This window comes from Hylobates moloch, unplaced genomic scaffold, assembly GCF_009828535.3.
Source record: "Hylobates moloch isolate HMO894 unplaced genomic scaffold, HMol_V3 SCAFFOLD_8, whole genome shotgun sequence".
Taxonomy (NCBI): domain Eukaryota; kingdom Metazoa; phylum Chordata; class Mammalia; order Primates; family Hylobatidae; genus Hylobates; species Hylobates moloch.
In genome coordinates, this window is record NW_026652283.1 from 119488150 (window position 1) to 119495535 (window position 7386).

Here is a 7386-nt window from a genome sequence, read left to right on the forward strand (position 1 = left end):
TTCTCTTGTGGGCATTTAGTGCTATAAATTTCCCTCTATACACTACTTAGAATGTGTCCCAGAGATTCTGGTATGTTGTGTCTTTGTTCTTGTTGGTTTCAAAGAACATCTTTATTTCTGTCTTCATTTCATTATGTACCCAGTAGTCATTCAGGAGCAGATTGTTCAGTTTCCATGTAGTTGAGCGGTTTTGAGTGAGTTTCTTAATCCTGAGTTCTAGTTTGATTGCACTGTGGTCTGAAAGACAGCTTGTTATAATTTCTGTTCTTTTACATTTGCTGAGAAGTGCTTTACTTCCAATTATGTGGTCAATTTTGGAATAAGTGTGGTGTGGTGCTGAGAAGAATGTATATTCTGTTGATTTGGGATGGAGAGTTCTGTAGATGTCTATTAGGTTGGCTTGGTGCAGAGCTGAGTACAATTCCTGGATATCCTTGTTAACTTTCTGTCTCATTGATCTGTCTAATGTTCACAGTGGGGTGTTAAACTCTCCCATTATTATTGTGCGGGAGTCTAAGTCTCTTTCTAGGTCTCTAAGGACTTGCTTTACGAATCTGGGTGCTCCTGTATTGGGTGCATATATATTTGGGATAGTTAGCTCTTCTTGTTTAATTGATCCCTGACATTTTTTAAAGGTATTTGAATTGGAAATCAAAAGTCCTGGTTACTAGTCCAAGTTTTAAAAGAATTATCAAGCTTTGTATAATTCATGTAATCTCTCTAAGCCTAATTTTTCTATTCCGAAAGTGTGGTGGCTTTGTAATGTGTCAACTTGAGAAGAAGGAACTGGTTCCTAAAATTCATTTCCTTGTAAATTCCCAGCTGGGGCAGGTCTCGGAGATTGGGAGGGTAGAGGTAAGGCTGCAGCCATGTGGTTCTCACCCTCAGCAGGCAGGTGCAGGGGATTAGGCAGCTCCCACACATTGTCACTCACCTGCTGGCTCAGTTGGATCCCATGAGACAGCAATCAGTCCTCAAGCTGCTTCCCCTTCTCTCACATCCCCATTCGTCTTCTACAAGTCCTGAACCAAGTGTGTATTTTCTTCTGTGATCAAGGGTGCCAGCTCCTCCTGCAGGACACCCACACCGTCAAGGCCAAGGGCAACAAGAACTGACACAGGTTCAATCCATCCTTAAGGACTCCAACTCGTGCCTCTGGTTCCATCTCATCCTGACTTTCCCGCCCTTTACATATATCTTCATTGTCCACTCTGCAGGACTCAAACCCCAGGATCAAGCACTAAGAAAACAGCCATAGAGAGACTTTTCCAATCATCTCCCACAAGTGGGTAAGGTCAAATCCCTGTAATACATAATAAGTAAGTGCATACCTAGTGGCCATGCTTCTCCAATTGAGCCATAACTGATGTAAGAAAGACGTGGGATTTATTTATTCAAGTCCACGTTTCCATCCAGCCCTGAATTAAGACATGGGGATTTATTTATTAAAGTGTAAGTTTCCTTCCAACCCTAAACTAGAGCATTTTAAAGTAAACTCAAAGTCTCTCTACGTCCATAATCAATAGAAAATCCAGAGACTCATCCACTCTACACAAAATTAACAACTCTGCTGGTTGGACAGTTCAGGGGGCGGTGCCAAGCACACATGGGTATCACCCCTCCTCCTGAGATCCCATGAAAAAGATGACAAAAAGAATTTCAAAGGTGTAAACCCATAAGAGTCAAGAGAATGGCAGGAGAGCTAATAGTAGGTGAAGAGTTTTAATGGACTGCTAGAAGACATAAAGCAGATGGAAGAATGATGAAAAATAAAGGGAAAAGAAGGAAAGTCAGCCTGGAATATAAATGAAGGGGCAGCAGGACCTGAAAAAACTCTACTCTATACTCTGAGATAGCAGTTGACATGGGGCACTGGTGTGAGAAGTGGTGCTGAGGAGTAATTGAAGGCATGCAGATGGAGCATGTAGACAGCCCAACCCCCAACTCTTCCCTACCACAGCGCACAAATCTACCGTAACCAGGAACTTCTCCCAGCCAAAAATTGAGGACTGTTACTTTTCTCTTTCACTTCTTTTTATTGTGATAAAATACACATAACATAAAATTTATATTCTTAACTATTTTTAAATGTGCAGTTCAGTCGTGCAGTTCAGTGTTTTTGGGTTTTTTGTTGCTGTTGAGACAGGGCCTTGCTCTGTCTCCCAATGCAATGGCACAATCATAGCTCGCTGTATCTTCCACCTCCCAGCTAAAGCAATCCTCCCATCTCAGCCTCCAAAGTAGCTGGGACTCCAGGTGTGCATCACCATGCCTGACTAATTTTTTTTTTCTTCTTTTTGGAGATGGGATCTCACTATGTTGTCCAAGCTGGTCTCAAATTCCTGGCCTCAAGCAATCTCCCCTCTTCAGCCTCCTAAAGTGCTGGGATTGCATGAGTCACTGTACCTGACCCCAGTTGAGTGTTTTAAAATATACTCATAATGGTTTTTTGCAGGGTTTTTTTTTCTTTTTTCTTTTGAGATGGGGTCTCTCGGTCACCCAGGCTGAAGTGCAGTAGCAGAATTACAGCTCACTATAGCCTCAAGTGATCCTCCCATCTCAGTCTCCCAAGGAGCTAGGAGTACAAATGCATGCCACCACACCCAGACAATACATTTATAATGTTGTTGCAACCGTCACCACCATCCATTTCCCCCTCCCTCCAGCCCCTAGCAACCACCATGCTACCTTCTGTCTCTGTGATTTTGACCACTCTAAGTATCTCATCTAAGTGGAATCATACAGTATTTGTCTTTTTGTGAGTGGCTTCTTTCACTGAGCATCAGGTTCTTAAGTTTCATCCATGTTATAGCATATTGCAGTAGTTTCTTCCTTTTTAAGGCTGAATAATATTTCATTATATGTATGGATCACACTTTGCTTATTCACTCATCCATCTATGGACAGTTGGGTTGCTCCCACATTTTAGCTATTATGAATAATGCTGTTATTAACATGGGTATCCAAATATCTCTTCAAGATCCTGGTTTCAGTTCTTTTGAGTATATACCCAGTGGTGGAATTGCAGGATCATATGGTAATTCTGTGTTTAGCTTTTTGAGGAACAGCAATGCTGGTTTTTATCATGGCTGCACCATTTTATATTCCCACTAACAGTACACAAGCATTCCAATTTCTTCACATCCCTGCTAACATTTATTATTTTTTATAGTAACCATCATAATGGATGGAGATGTTCTTAATTTTTAAAAAAATAAAGATATTTAAGAATTTCTTAGAAAAGTTATTCTCAACTTTAAAAACCATCTGGGGAAAATTAGAGGACCTAATAAGGAGTGTCACCAGAGTCAAGCCCTGCATCCAGTTCCATGCAGAGGTGCTCCAGCATAACAGCCTGCTCCCCACGTGTCCCATTTAAAAGCCTGACAGTCAGCAGCCCAGGTTCTAGACACAGAGCTCTCAATTCAGTCTCTTTATTGCTTTGGTTTTAAACATGAACAATGCACCTAATATTTTCAATGTAAAATTAAAAATCAAGCAGTAACCCCCTCCCCCAAAAAACAGAGCAAAGGTAATTCAGGATACAGAAGATTACTGGAAACACAAGCAAAACAAAATCTGTAAAACCCAGAATTATATTCTATGAATAAATGAGCCATGAGGGAATAAGAAAGAGCTCTTCAAATTAAAAAATGTGGCGATACAATTGCAGAAATTTAAAGAATGCAATGAAAGGATTGAAAGATAAATTTGGGAGTATCTCTTAGTGTATAAGAAAAAAAGGTTTTAAAAATATGAGAGAAACTTAAAGAGCAAGGGATTAATCCATGTAGTCCAAAATCAGATTAACAAGGATTTTGGAAAGAGATGCAGAGAGGAAGAAACTAGCAAGGAAATAATATGACAGAATATGCCAGATTTTAAGAAGGACACAAGTTATTAAACAGAGATTCCTCTAAGTAAAGGCTCAAAGGATGAAAAAAGACTTCTATCTAGACATGGCATTATGAAATTTCCGAATACTAGGGATAAAGAGATAGTAAACATATGCAGAAAAAAGAAAAGAAAAAAAAACAGGTTTCTTCCTAAAAGAGAACAGAAGTCAGCTTGGCATCAGACTTATCAGCATCGGTGATTCAGGGACGCAAGGGAGCAAGCTCTAAAGGAAAATTATTTCCAACTTAGAATTCTATATCCAGGATGAAGGTAAAATGGACACTTCAAAGTAGGCAAAGAGTCCAAAGTTTACCTCTCATAATCCCTCTCTTAGGGAGCCACTTGAAATTAGAGCCCAGATAAAATAAGAGTGTAAAACAAGAAATAAGTCATGGATTCAGGAGACCAATCAAATCCAACCCTGGAGAGCAGTGAGTAGAGATCTAGATTAGAACAGAAAGACAGAGGGTTCTGGGAATTAACAGCAACAAGCAAAGTATGATTTAAAGTTAGAAAAAGTTGAGGCTTTGATAAAGGCAAGTACTGGAGTATTAAAAAATATCTATTTGAACTAAATGTTAGTCAAAATCTCCACTGAAAGGCAGAGTAGTGATAACATTAGACCTACAGAGAATAAACCCTAGTGTAGTAATGTGCACATCAGTAAACAACATTTATATGCTTATAGTAATATAAATAACACTTCATTTTTTTTTTTTTTAAAGCAGAATCTCACTCTGTTGCCCAGGCTGGAGTGCAGTGGCAAGATCTCAGCTCACTACAACCTCCATCACCCGGGTTCAAGCGATTCTCCTGCTTCAGCCTCCCAAGTAGCTGGGACTACAGGCACGCACCACCATGCCCAGCTAATGTTAGTATTTTTAGTAGAGATGGGGTTTCACCATACTGGTCAGGCTGTTCTCGAACTCCTGACCTCAGGTGATCCACCTGCTTCAGTCTCCCAAAGTGCTGGGATTACAGGCGTGAGCCACCTCACCTGGCCTAACACTTGCTTATTGCTTATAAAATCCACACACAGAGAAATCCTGGGCAAATCTATGATGGTTGCAGAATACAGTGAAGCAGGTACCAACCTTGAAGTGGCAGGAAGTGGGGCGAGTCAGAAGGAAAGATGCGAGCAGAAGTTTCCTTTCCTTACAGAGTGAAGAATCAGAACACAGTGGACAAAATAAGACATGAAGTGTAAGGATGTTGTTTCAGGCTGCACAAGTGTCCCAGAGAAGAAGAAACCAAGAATCGTGATAGAACTCTGTTGAGCCAGGCAGAGTATGAATGGTCTGTTCTTCCTCCATCATGGAAAGAAACTTACACTGATTCATCAAGAAGCAGGGATAGAAGCCTGTTTATATTGTTATTTATTTTAGAGACTATAAAAGTGACTAACCAAAGGAACCAAAACAGGGATGGTTGGGAAAAACGTGGTTATCTTTGGGCAGTGAGGCCGCCTTGATTGGAGGACTGCCCAAAAGTGAAGGTGACAAAGGAACCAAGATCAGGAGACCAAGAAAAGATGACAATCCAGATCCAACAATATCGCTAGAGTCGCTTGGTCAAGCTGAATATGGAAATGAATTTTTTGCTATGTAAGCCAATAAAGTCTGCTTTTAGTTGGGTTTCTGGAACTTGCCATTAAAAATGCCCAATACATGCCAACTAATCCTCCCCTTTCCCTCCCGCCTCACCCCCAGTTAAGGTCTTTGCCTTCTCATCTTTATAAACTTGCATTGCCAGATGCCTTGTGTATACATTTACATAAGAAGTTCAAAGTTCCTAGCTATGCGAGTTAATAGTGGAATTATTTAATTGATAAGTCCAAGTTTATCTAACAATGCTGTAAGGAAGTCCAGGTTCAGTGGCTTATGCTTGTAACCCCAACACCTTGGGAGGCCGAGGCAGGAGGATCGCTTGAGTCCAGAAGCTCAAGACCAGCCTGAGCAACATAGTGGAGACCCCGTCTTTAAAATTTTTTGTTTAATTAGCTGGGCATGATGGCAGATGCCTGCAGTTCCAAATACTCTGAAGGCTGAGACAGGAGGATCATTTGAGGCCAGGAATTTGAGGCTGTAGTAAGCTATGATCTCACCACTGCATTCTAGCCTGGATTAAGGAGCAAGAACCTGTTTCTAAACAAGAATAAAAATAAACAATAATTTTTTTTTTTTTTTTTGAGACTGAGTCTCTCTTTGCTGCCTACGCTGGATTGCAGTGTTGCAATCTCGGCTCACTGCAACCTCCGCCTCCCAGGCTCAAGCAGTTCTCCTGCCTCAGCCTCCTGGGTAGCTGGGATTAGAGACACCCACTGCCACTCCTGGCTATTTTTTATTTTTTTATTGTTAGTAGAGATGGGGTTTCACCATGTTGGGCCAGGCTGGTCTCGAACTCCTGACATCAAGTGATCTGCCCACCTCGGCCTCCCAAAGTGCTGGGATTACAGGTGTAAAAAATTTTTAAAAGTAAGGAGGAGGCCGAGGTGAGAGAATGGCTTGAGCCCAGGAGTTCAAGACCATCTTAGGCAACATGACAAAATCCTGTCTCTACAAAAAATATAAAAATTAGTCGGGCATGGTGGCGTGTGCCTGTAATCCCAGCTACTTGGAGGTTGAGGTAAGAGAATCACCTGAGCCCAGGAGGCTGAGGCTGCATTGAGCCGTGATGAAGCCACTGTACTCCAGCTTGGGCATTGGAGTGAGACCATGTCTCAAAAAAAAAAAAAAAAAAAAGGAGGCAATGATGATTTGAAGAGACCAGATTGTGTGCCTCAGTTGAGTTTCTGGGTTTGGAGCCTCTCTGGTAGCCACAACAAGAATATTCTTGGACTGAGCCCCGAAGTTCTGCTGGTTGAACAAAATGCATGGCTGTCTTCTTCCATTTTTAGAATCATAGTGTCCTGGAATACCAGAAATGAAAGAAAGGGTTTTAGAGATCACCTGGTGTAACACCCCCATTTTTACACATGAGAAACTGGGACCCTGGGAGCTTCCATGGTTTGCTCAGAGGACACTCTGAGGGTGAGTGGCAGAACCAAGACTGGAAGCTGGGTTTCTCCAGGCTCACAGTCCCTGGATCCTTGTGTTGAGTCTTTGGGGAGGAGGAAGAAAAACGATAGCAAAATGATAGGGTCAGGACTGCAGAATCAAATGAGAAGCACAAACAGGGATAGGAAGGTTTCTTGAATGACAATGACTGACACCTGGGTCTCCGCAGGGTTCCTCCCTGCCCAGGGCTTTCTCTGAGTGTGGCCCAGGCTAAGGAATTCTGAGGCCTTTCTGATGCTAAGACCTTGGATCCGGGAGACTAAGACACGTGGACTGGCAAATCCTTCCTGTGTCTTGCAGGTGTGCAGAGGCGCACAAGGACACCTCCCAGCTGGCGTCATTGAGGCCGGCAGCATTTTGACATGTGGGTCAGGGTTCTGTGGGTCATACTGTCGTGTTTTGAACTCTTTTCTGTTGGAGAAACATTTTATTA